A 12950-nucleotide genomic window follows, 5' to 3' on the forward strand; every position below is an offset into this window, starting at 1 on the left:
CCCGATTCCCATTGACTCCAGTTTTGCTAGGGCTCCTTGATGCCATACTTTGTTAAATGTTGCCTTGATGTCAAGAGCAGTCACTCTCACCTAACCTCTTGAGTTCAGCTTTTTTATCCATGTTTGAACCAAGGCTGTAATGAGGTCAGGAGTTGAGTGGCCCTGGCGGAACCCAAACTGAGCGTCACTGAGCAGGTTATTGCTAAGCAAGTGCCGCTTAATAGCACTGTCAATGACACCTTCATCACATTGAGAGTAGACTGATGGGGCATTAATTGGCCGGGTTGGATTTGTCCTGCTTTTTCTGTACAGGACATACCTGTGTAATTTTCCACTTTGCCGGGTAGATGCCTGTGTTGTAACTGTACTGGAGCAGATTGGCCAATTCTGGAGTGCAGGTCTTCAATACTATTGCCGGAATATTGTCAGGGACCATAGCCTTTGCAGTATCCACTGCCTTCAATCGTTTCTTGACATCATGTGGAGTGAATCGAATTGGCTGCAGACTGACGTCTGTGATGCTGGGGATTTCAGGAGGAGGCCGAGATGGATTATCAATTCAGCTGAAGATTGTTGCAAATGCTTCAGCCTTATCTTTCGAATTGATGTGCTGGGCTCCCCCATCATTGAGGATGAGGATATTTGTGGAGCCACCTCCAACGGTTAGTTGTTTAATTGTCCACCACCATTCACGACTGGATGTGGCAGAACTGCAGAGCTCAGATCTTCTCCCTTGGTTGTGGAATTGCTTAGCTCTGTCTATCACATGCTGTTTCTGCTGTTTGGCATGCAAGTAGTCCTGGGTTGTAGCTTCACCAGGTTGACGCCTTATTTTGAGGTATGCCTGATTCTGCTCCAGGTATGCCTTCCTGCACTCTTCATTGAACCAGGGTTTAAAGGCGTGCTTAGGTTGGGAAAAAGAACCAAACCCGAACCCGACCGATCCCCAGCGGACCCGAGCCCGACCCGCCCCCAGTCCCTCCAATTTCATCCCAGACCCGACCTGAGCCTGACCTCAACTTGATCCGACCTGAGCCCAACTTGACCATCCCTTGACTTACCCTCCAACTGGGAAGCTCCACTAAGCTGCAGCGCATGCGTGATGATGTCATTGCCCAGGTATGTCCTGTACACAAAAAGCAGGACAAATCCAACCCGGCCAACTACTACCCCATTAGCCTACTCTCAATCATCAGTAAAGTGATGGAAGGTGTCATCAACAGTGCCATCAAGTGGCACTTGCTTAGCAACAACCTGCTCAGTGATGCTCAGTTTGGGATCCGCCAGGGCCACTCAGCTCCTGACCTCATTACAGCCATGGTTCAAACATGGACAAAAGAGCTGAACTCAAGTGGTGAGGTGAGAGTGACTGCCCTTGACATCAAGGCAGCATTTGACAAAGTATGGCATCAAGGAGCCCTAGCAAAACTGAGGTCAATGGGAATCAGGGGGAAAACCCTCCGCTGGCTGGAGTCATACCTAGCGCAAAGGAATATGCTTGTGGTTGTTGGAGGTCAATCATCTGAGCTCCAGGACATCAATGCAGGAGTTCCTCAGGGTAGTGTCCTAGGCCCAACCATCTTCAGCTGCTTCATCAATGACCTTCCTTCAATCATAAGGTCAGAAGTGGGGATGTTCGCTGATGATTACACAATGTTCAGCACCATTCGCAACTCCTCAGATACTGAAGCAGTCCGTGTAGAAATGCAGCAAGACCTGGACAATATCCAGGCTTGATAAGTGGCAAGTAACATTCGCGCCACACAAGTGCCAGGCGATGACCATCTCCAACAAAAGAGAATCTAACCATCTCCCCTTGACATTCAACGGCATTACCATCGCTGAATCCCCCACTATCAACATCATAGGGGCTATCATTGACCGAAAACTGAATTGGAGTAGCCATATAAATACCGTGGCTACAAGAGCAGGTCAGAGGCTAGGAATCCTGAGGCGAATAACTCACCTCCTGACTCCCCAAAGCCTGTCCACCATCTACAAGGCACAAGTCAGGAGTGTGATGGAATACTGTCCACTTGCCTGGATGGGTGCAGCTCCAACAACACTCAAGAAGCTCGACACCATCCAGGACAAAGCAGCCCATCCACAAACATTCACTCCCTACACCACTGACGCACAGTGGCAGCAGTGTGTACCATCTACAAGATGCACTGCAGCAATGCACCAAGGCTCCTTAGACAGCACCTTCCAAACCCGCGACCTCTACCAACTAGAAGGACAAGGGCAGCAAATGCATGGGAACACCACCACCTGCACGTTCCCCTCCAAGTCACACACCATCCTGACTTGGAACTATGTCGCCGTTCCTTCACTGTCGCTGGTTCAAAATCCTGGAACTCCCTTCCTAACAGCACTGTGGGTGTACCTACCCCAAATGGACTGCAGCAGTTCAAGAAGGCAGCTCACCACCACCTTCTCAAGGGCAATTAGGGATAGGCAATAAATGCTGGCCTGGCCAGCGACGCCCACATCCCGTGAATGAATTATAAAAAAAAAAATTACTAGCAGAGCACTTACTGTGTGTGTCTGGCCCGACCTGACTGACCCGACCAAACCCGACACATGTCGTCGGTTCCGTCGGGTTCAGGTCAAGTAACAGGCCTTTACCAGGGTTGATCTCCCGGCTTGATGGTAATGGTAAAGTGGGTGATATGCCAGGCCATGAGGTTACAGATTGTGGTTGAATGCAATTCTGCTGCTGCTGATGGCCCACAGCGCCTCATGGATGCCCAATTTTGTGTTGCTTGACCTGTTCAAAATTTATCACATTTAGCACTGTGCCACACAACACGATGGAGGGAATCCTCAATGTGAAGACAGGACGTGGTCTCCACAAGGACTGTGCAGTGGTCACTCCTACCAATACTGTCATGGACAGATGCATCTGTGACAGGCAAATTGGTGAGGACAAGGTCAAGTAGGTTTTTGCCTCTTCTTGGTTCCCTCACCACCTGCTGCAGACCCAGTCTTGCAACTGTGCCCTTTCGGACTTAGCCAGCTCGGTGTGTAATGGTGCGACTGAGCCACTCTTGGCGATGGACATTGAAGTCCCCCATCCATTCTGCACCCTTTCCACCCTCAGTGCTTCGTCCAAGTGGTGTTCAACATGGAGAAGCACTGATTCATCAGCTGAGTGGGGTAATCAGTGGGAGGTTTTCTTGCCCATGTTTGACCTAATGCCATGAGACTTCATGGGGTCCGGAGTCAATGTTGAGGAATCCCAGGGCAACTCCAACTGTATACCACTGTGCCGCCACCTTGTTGGGTCTGTCCTGCCAGTGCGACAGGACATACACAGGGATGGTGATGGCAGAGTCTGGGACATTGTCTGTAAGGTATGATTCCGTGAGTATGACTATGTCAGGCTGCTGCTTGACTAGTCTGTGGCACAACTCTCCCAACTTTGGCACAAGCCCCCAGTACTTTGCAGGGTCGACAGGGCCGTCGTTGTTTCCAATGCCTAGGTTGATGCAGGGTGGTGCATCTGGTTTAATTCCTTATTGAATTTGTAGTGGTTTGATACAACAGAGTTGCTTGCTAGGCCATTTCAGAGGGCTTTAAGAGTCAACCACATTGCTGTGGGTCTAGAGTCACATATAGGCCAGACCAGGTCAGGACAGCAGATTTCCTTCCCTAAAGGACATTAGCGAAGCAGATGGGTTTTTACGACAATTGACAATGGTTTCATGACCATCATTAACCTAGCTTTTAATTCCAGATTTTCTATTAATTGAATTCAAATTCCACCTCCTTGTTGCATGGCCACGCTTACACACATGTTAAAGAAAACACTGGTTGTGCAGTCGAGGCTCAGGGCCTCAATCCGGCCTTGGTCGCCCTTCTGCCATCACTGCTGGGAGCCGGGAAAGAAGCTCCACCGTCAGCTGGATGGCGACCACGAGCGCAGCGCCAGCCTGGAGGACGCTGATATCGAGGAGGCCGAGCAGGCTGTGGGCTGGACCGCTCACCAGGGTCGCGACCCCTGCCGGATACCTCCCCCCTTCCCCCCTACACCACCTTCACCCCAGGACCCTCTTGCCCCACCCCCTTCCCCCTGCACCCCTTCCCCCACCCCTCCCCCTCACACCCCATTCCCAGCTCACCCCCCGCGCCCCCTTCCCCCCATCCCCTCTCCCCCTTGCACCCCCCTCCCAGCTCACCCCCCTTGCACCCCCCTCCCAGCTCACCCCCCTCCCAGCTCCCCACTTGCACCCCCTTCCCCTGCACCACTCCAAGCAGAAGGGCCGCCCGCGCATCAGCACAAGTAGAATTTCTTATCCACAGCTGTTACATAAGTTTCTAAATTCACTTGAAAAAGCCCTACAAAACACTCCTGCAGGGGATGCAGAGACCAAGTGGGCCCACATCAGAGGCGCCATCTATGACTCAGCAATGACCACCTCTGGGAAACGTGAGAAGCAGAATGCAGACTGGTTTCAATCTCACTTTGAAGAGCTGGAACCTGTCATAGCCGCTAAGCGCATTGCACTGTTGAACTACAAGAAAGCCCCCAGCGAGTTAACATCCATAGCACTTAAAGCAACACTTAAAGCAGCCAGAAGCGCTGCACAAAGAACAGCCAGGCGCTGCGCAAATGACTACTGGCAACACCTTTGCAGTCGTATTCAGCTGGCCTCTGACACCGGAAACATCAGAGGAATGTATGATGGCAATAAGAGAGCTTTTGGGCCAACCATCAGGACGATCGCCCCCTCAAGTCTAAATCAGGGGACACGATCACTGAGCAATGCAAGCAAATAGACCGCTGGGTGGAGCACTACCTCAAACTGTACTCCAGGGAGAATGTTGTCACTGAGACCGCCCTCAATGCAGCCCAGTCTCTGCCAGTCATGGATGAGGCAGACGAACAGCCAACAAAATCGGAACTCAGTGATGCCATTGATTCTCTAGCCAGTGGAAAAGCCCCTGGGAAGGATGGCATTACCCCTGAAATAATCAAGAGTGCCAAGCCTGCTATACATTCAGCACTACATCCCATGAAAGAATAAAAAAAAACTCCGCGAATTGCTTTGCCTGTGCTGGGATGAGGGAGCAGTACCACAGGACATGCGTGATGCCAATATCATTAGCCTCTATAAGAACAAGGGTGACTGTGGTGACTGCAACAACTACCGTGGAATCTTCCTGCTCAGCATAGTGGGGAACGTCTTCGCTTGAGTTGTTTTAAACAGGCTCCAGAAGCTGGTTGAGTGTGTCTACCCTGAGGCACAGAGTGGCTTTCGAGCAGAGAGATCCACCATTGACATGCCATTCTCCCTTCGCCAGCTACAGGAGAAATGCCGCGAACAACAGAAGCCCCTCTACATTGCTGTCATTGATCTCACCAAAGCCTTTGACCTCGTCAGCAGACGTGGTCTCTTCAGACTACTAGCAAAGATCGGATGTCCACCAAAGCTACTAAGTATCATCACCTCATTCCATGACAATATGAAAGGCAAATTCAGCATAGCGGCGCCTCATCTGACCCCTTTCCTATCCTGAGTGGCGTGAAACAGGGCTGTGTTCTCGCACCTGTACTGTTTGGGATCTTCTTCTCCCTGCTGCTGTCACATGTGTTCAAGTCCTCTGAAGAAGGAAATTTCCTCCACACAAGATCAGATGGCAGGTTGTTCAACCTTGCCCGTCTAAGAGCGAAGACCAAAGTATGGAAAGTCCTCATCAGGGAACTCCGCTTTGCTGACGATGCTGCATTAACATCCCACACAGAAGAGTATCTTCAGAGACTCATCAACAGGATTGCAGCTGCCTGCAACAACTTTGGCCTAACCGTCAGCCTCAAGAAAATGAACATCATGGGACAGGACGTCAGAAATGCTCCATCCATCAATATCGGTGACCACGCTCTGGAAGTGGTTCAAGAGTTCACCTACCTAGGCTCAACTATCACCAGTAACTGTCTCTCGATGCAGAAATCAACAAGTGCATGGGAAAGGCGTCCGCTGCTATGTTCAGACTGGCCAAGAGAATGTGGGAACGTGGCACACTGACACGGAACACAAAGGTCCGAGTGTATCAAGCCTGTGTCCTCAGTACCTTGCTCTACGGCAGTGAGGCCTGGACAACGTATGTCAGCCAAGAGCGACGTCTCAATACATTCCATCTTCTCTGCCTCCGGAGAATCCTTGGCATCAGGTGGCAGGACCATATCTCCAACGCAGAAGTCCTCGAGGCGGCCAACATCCCCAGCATGTACACCCTACTGAGCCAACGGCGCTTGAGATGGCTTGGCCATGTGAGCCGCATGGAAGATGGCAGGATCCCCAAGGACACATTGTACAGCGAGCTCGTCACTGGTATCAGACCCAACGGCCGCCCATGTCTCCGCTTTAAAGACGTCTGCAAACACGACATGAAGTCCTGTGGCATTGATCACAAGTCGTGGGGGTCAGTTGCCAGTGATCGCCAGAGCTGGCAGACAGCCATAAAGGCGGGGCTAAAGAGTGGCGAGTCGAAGAGACTTAGCTGTTGGCAGGAAAAAAGACAGAAGCACAAGGGGAGAGCCAACTGTGTAACAGCCCCAACAACCAATTTTATCTGCAGCACCTGTGGAAGAGTCTTTCACTCTAAATTGGCCTTTATAGTCACTCCAGGTACTGCTTCACAAACCACTGACCACCTCCAAGCACTTACCCATTGTCTCTTGAGACAAGGAGGCCAAAGAAGAAGAAGAAAAAAGGTTGTGCAGTACACTTTCTGCTGAGCTCAAACCTTCACCAAGCTTTAATCTGCTGTCTTGCCATTAAGTATTAGGAATTCCTATTATATCCATTTCTAGTCATATATCCTGGCAGTACGCACCCATGCAGCTTGGAAGGAACGTTGCCCTGGACTGTCACTTACTGATAGCATCATAGCTGTTTCCTGCATCATGACCACTGACTTGCATAATATTTTTGCACCCAAATACCACCTGCAAGTTAACAGAGCACAAACTATGTGTGAAGGTTGATGTGACAAATCTGAAATACGTACAATCTGCAATACTTTGCATTGGAAGGAAGTCTACCATTTGGTGGAAGTGCATTGTCCTGTCCAGCTGATGCCTCCTTTCCATGGGAAAAGCGCTAAAGGTATTTCCTCTTGCAAACATGATGGGTGTCCGACAGGTGCAGTGTAACATTGATCACTGCTTTGGATGAGAAAGGTTTCACTTACTTTCGGAACTTTTCCTTTCAAGGACAGATGAGAAAATCTAATCTAGTCATATTGATATGACTTATGTCACTCATGCAGCTATTCTTTTGAAGTTTCTCGGTCTGTGTGCTTTACCACAGTTTGGCACATTGTGAACCATTCAATATCTCACCGCAGAAGAAAATAGAATAAAATATGGACCAATACAAAAGAAATGATGAAAGGTACAGAAAGTAAATGGTCAAAATTTAGTAATGATTATGATTCATGGTTGCACTCACCTTCTTCTATTCTGCTTCTATTGGTTGCTTATTATGAACAGAATGACTGAGCACTTAAAATACTCCACATACCTGGCAGATTACTGCTGGGATATATGACTAGAAATGGATATAATAGGAATTCCTATGCCAGTAATTATTAAGCAAGACAGCAGATTAGAGCTTGGTGAAGATTTGTGCACAGCAGGCATTTGCTTTTATTTAATTTCTGCAGAAGTAGATTTCACTGTGATACAATGTTCTCATCGCAGTACATATGAAATTATTTATGTTAATGTGTGTGATTATATATCCTGGAAAGTGCTTGGTGTTCTGATAGATATGGAAAATTAATTGTCGGCAGCTGAATTTGTGTTTTGGATTAGAGTGTGAAGGATGTTACTGACCAGAATGTGTATTAATTCGGTACAATCAATCAAGATTTTGGAAATAAAATTAAGTATGAATACTGTCACTAACTTTGAATTCAAGTTATGAGAAAAAAGACTACAGTGTAGGTGCAAAATATCAAAGAATTGAAACAATATGTAGGTATCAACTGTTAACAGATTATGACAGGGTGAGATATAAATACTGGATTGTAATTCTAAAAACATGGAATAGCAACAACCCGGCACCACTCAAACCATTGTTGGAATCCCATCATGGAGGGAATATGGTAAAGAGAAGTTGGCCATTGTTAGCATATTCAATAGCTGTTATCAAGACTCAGGATTTTTGATTATTTGGCCCAGGAGAGTGGCAGAAAATAGATCAGAATCAGGTATAGTGTGGGTTTTCACTGGAAGCTTTGCTAGCGGTGATGTTGGTAGAGATAATCACAAGAAGAGACAGACTGTTTAGTACCCAGTCTAGCAAGTCTCAGAAAACAAAAGCATAGTGACTCGAGGGAGATGGCTCTGATAATCATTGCCACCTCACCCACCCCACAAATGGCAATACCATGCCACAAATGGTGAAAAAAACGTTACCTGTTTGGCCAAGGTAAGTGAATGGATTAGGATCTATGCAGATGCTGAAATAATACTTGAAGCACACACCATCTATGTGCAAATAAAGAGATGAATGAGGCAGTTAATATGCACAAGACATCCCACAGGCACACATACCTCTCATGCCATTCCACTGTTGCTAATGCCAGTTCCATGAAACCAGAGATGGTAATATTTCACCAAAAAGATTGCAATTGAAAGCATTATCACCATGGGATGTCTGTGGACACCTGCATAAAATTACATTTTGATTTAATAAGTAGCTGTTTTAAATCCTGATTTTATTTGCAAAGGGAAAGTTTGCCCAGACTCTGTGATAAAGAAGTGCCATGGCTGGAGGAATGACAACGATTAAGCTCTTAAGTGGGTATGAAGAGGCAGCTCCACAGCTGCTTGGCAGGTATACAGGGAAGCGGTGGGAGACGGAGGAGAGCTGTCAGGTTCAGGCTTATCATGGCAAAGTGCACCTATAGTACTGAGTGGTTACACTCTGTGGAAATGCTGATTAATTATAACTTTTCCCATTGCTTCTGAATCACAAGCAAGACTGCACACTCGCCCAGGTTGAATGCCAACAGCTGGCAAAATTCACTTACCTCATCAGGAGGAAATCGGTGCTTTCTTGGACATTGCCTGATGAAGAAATCCATTTGAGATCTCCTGTAGACTCTGGCATGGCTAACTATGTGTGGGGTGGTGCCTGTGAACACGATGCTGAATTTTGCAGGCTTCTCTCCACTCCTCTCCTCTTCATTTTTAAAAATTCTTTCATGGGATGTGGGCGTTGCAGGCAAGACCAGCATTTGTTGCCCATCCCTAACTGCCCTTGACAACAGAGTGGCTTGCTAGGCCATTTCACAGGGCAGTTAAGAGTCAGCCACATTGCTGTGGGTCTGGAGTCACAAGTAAACCAGACCAGGTAAGGACTGCAGATTTCCTTCCCTAAAGGACATTTGTAAACCAGATGGGGCTTTTATGACAATTGATGATAGGTTCATGGCACCGTTACTGAGACTAGCTTTCAATTCCAGATGTTTTATTAATTAATAGATTTTAAATTCCACCAGCTGCTGTGGTGGGATTTGAGCCGATGTCCTCAAGGAATTAGCCTGGGCCTCTGGATTACTAGCTCAGTGACAATACCACTGTGCCGCAGTCTTCATTATCATCATCCTCTTCTTCAATGCTCAGTTGCAATGGAATTCAAAAAAGGAAAATCCATTTTTTATTCACAATATTTCTCTGACAATAATTTCTTTGGAAATAGCAGCAATTACTTTTAAACCCTGATATTTGTGCATTGGGTTTGAGTAAAAGCCACTTTAGGAGTTCACAGTACTGCAGGAACACTGAATTCAGTGATCTTTTCTCACCTCTGGACTTTATGCAGGTCCTGATATGAGCATCTTTATAGTGACGGTGCATAATGAAGCCAGGAACGGGTGGAAACATCGGAAAATACCAGGAAGATTAAGACACGCTCTCGGTCTTTAGGGCGGCACAGTGGCGCAGTGGTTAGCACTGCAGCCTCACAGCTCCAGGGACCCGGGTTCGATTCCGGGTACTGCCTGTGGGGAGTTTGCAAGTTCTCCCTGTGTCTGCGTGGGTTTTCTCCGGGTGCTCCAGTTTCCTCCCACAAGCCAAAAGACTTGCAGGTTGATAGGTAAATTGGCCATTATAAATTGTCACTAGTATAGGTAGGTGGTAGGGAAATATAGGGACAGGTGGGGATGTTTGGTAGGAATAGGGGATTAGTGTAGGATTAGTATACATGGGTGGTTGATGTTCGGCACAGACTCGGTGGGCCTGTTTCAGTGCTGTATCTCTAATCTAATCTAAATCTAAAATGTAACAGGGTAGCCTCAGGGCGGGTGGAAGGCTATCACAGGAAAATAATGAAGGCCAATTTTCGGGACAAGGTGTCATGAAAGGCTTCCCCATCCCAATTCCTTTGCCATACCACCTCTGTGGAGCCCATATTTGGTGGGTTTTGCCAAGAAATTCCAGGCCAGGGTATTTGGAGGGATCCAAGAACAAACACATGCTGAGTGAGAGAGAGGTCAAGCTTAGCACCAACCAGTTTCAGAGAAGCTACTTTTCAGAAAAATGTATTTAGCATGCTTACAGCAGTAGTATTTTCTCTGTTTTGAGCAGCATTATCAAGAAGATCGCCTGGTTTTACCAGGCAGGGTTCTTGAGGCTTTTGCTGTCCGGCAGCCAAGGTTAACATATCCGCAGGGGTGGGAGGGGGCCCTTAAGTGCCAGTTAATTGGCCACTCAAGGGCCTTGATTGGCCTGGGGCAGGCGGGCCGTTTTTCACCGCCACCATCCCATGTAAAATTGTAGCAGGGGCGGGAGGGGGTCAGGAATGGCCTCCCTACCTCCCACTCAATTTTACGCCCCCCTACCCCCCTCCGCCACCAGCCAGCTCCTTTGGCGGCCGTAAGATTCTGGCCATAGTTCGGGCACAGTCAAGGTACGTTCCATTGAAGGGGAAAGGGAGGGCAAACAAATCCATAGCTCCCTGGATGATAAAAGAAATAGAGATTAAAATAAAGAAGAAAAAGTGTGCTTATGAGAGATGCCAGGTAGAGAATAATATTGAGAACCAGACTGAATACAGAAGGTTCACAGCAAACGTAAAAAAGCAAATAAGAGAAGCAAAGAGAGAGTATGAACTGAGACTGGCAGCTAACATAAAAGGGAATCTTAAAGTTTTCTGTAGACTTATAAATAGTAAAAGGTGGTAAAAGGAGGAGTGGAGCCGATTAGGGACCAACAAGGGGATTTGTGCATGGAGGCAGAGGGCATAGCTGAGGTATTAAATGAATACTTTGCATTGGTCTTTACCAAGGAAGAAGATGCAACCCAGGAAATGGTGAAAGAGGAGGTAATTTAGATACTAGAAGGGTTTAAAATTGATAAAGAGGATGTATTCGATAGGCTGTCTGTACTTAAAGTGGATAAAGCACCAGGGCCGGATGAGATGCATCCAAGCTTACGGAGGGAAGTGAGAGTGGAAATCACAGAGGTACTGGCCATAATTTTTCAGTCTTCCTTAGACTCGGGGATGGTGCCAAAAGACTGGAGAATTGCAAATGTTACACCCTTGTTCAAAAAAGGGTGTGAAGATAAGCCCAGCAACTACAGGCCAGTCACTTTAACTTCATTGGTGGGGAAACTGCTAGAAAGATTAATTCAGGACAAAGTTAATTATCATGTGGACAAATGTGGGTTAATTAAAGAAGGCCAGCATGGATTCCTGAAGGGAAAATTGTGTTTAACTAACTTGCTGGAGTTTTTTGAGGAGGTAACAGAGAGGGTTGATGAGGGCAATGCTGTTGATGTGGTGTACATGGACTTTCAAAAGGCATTTGATACAGTGCCACACAACAGACGTGTGAGCAAAGGTATAGCTCATCGAATAAATGGGACAGTAGCAACATGGATACGGAATTGGCTGAGTGACAGAAAACAAAGAATAGTGGTAATGGATGTTTTTCAGGCTGGAGGAAGGTGGAGTTCCCCAGGGGTCAGTGTTGGGACCCTTGCTTTGCCTGATATATATTAATGACCTAGACCTTGGTGTACAGGGCACAATTTCAAATTTTGCGGATGACACAAAACTTGGAAGCCTTGTGAACTGTGAGGAGGATAGTGTAGAATTGCAAAAGGACATAGACAAGTTGGTGGAATGGGCAGACAGGTGGCAGATGAAGTTCAATGCAGAAAAATTGGAAGTGATCCAGTTAGGTAGGAAGAACATGGAGAGACAATATAGAATAAAGGGTACAATTCTAAAGGGGGCGCAGGAGCAGAGGGATGTGGGTGTATATGTGCATAAGTAATTGAACGTGGCAGGACAGGTTGAGAGAGCGGTTAATAAAGCTTACAGTATCCTGGGCTTTATTAATAGGAGCATAGAGTACAAGAGCAAGGTGGTTGTGTTGAACTTGTGTAAGACACTGATTTGGCCTCAGCTGGAGTATTGCGTCCAGTTCTGTGTGCTACACTTTAGGAAGGATGTGAAGGCGTTAGAGAGGGTGCAGAAAAGATTCACGAGAATGGTTCCAGGGATTAGGAACTTCAGTTATGAAGAGGTTGTGACTGTTTTCCTTGGAGAAGAGAAAGTGATTTGATAGAGGTATTCAAAATCATGAGGGGTCTGGACAGAGTAGATCGAGAGAAACTGTTCCCACTCATGTAAGGATTAAGAATGAGAGGCACAGATTTAAATTAATTGTTAAAAGAAGCAAAAGTGACATGAGGAAAAAGCTCTGGAAAGCGCTGCCTGAGAACATGGTGGAGGCAGGTTCAATTGAAGCATTCAAAAGGGAATTAGACAGTTATATGAAAAGGAAGAATGTGCAGGGTTATGGGGAGAAGGCAGGGGAGTGGCACTAGGTGAATTGCTCATTCGGAGAGCCGGTGCAGATACGATGGGCCGAATGGCCTCCTTCTGTGCTGTAACAATTCTGTGATATCTGATTCATGCAACGTG

This window comes from Heterodontus francisci, chromosome 27 (genome assembly GCF_036365525.1).
Source record: "Heterodontus francisci isolate sHetFra1 chromosome 27, sHetFra1.hap1, whole genome shotgun sequence".
Lineage (NCBI taxonomy): Eukaryota > Metazoa > Chordata > Chondrichthyes > Heterodontiformes > Heterodontidae > Heterodontus > Heterodontus francisci.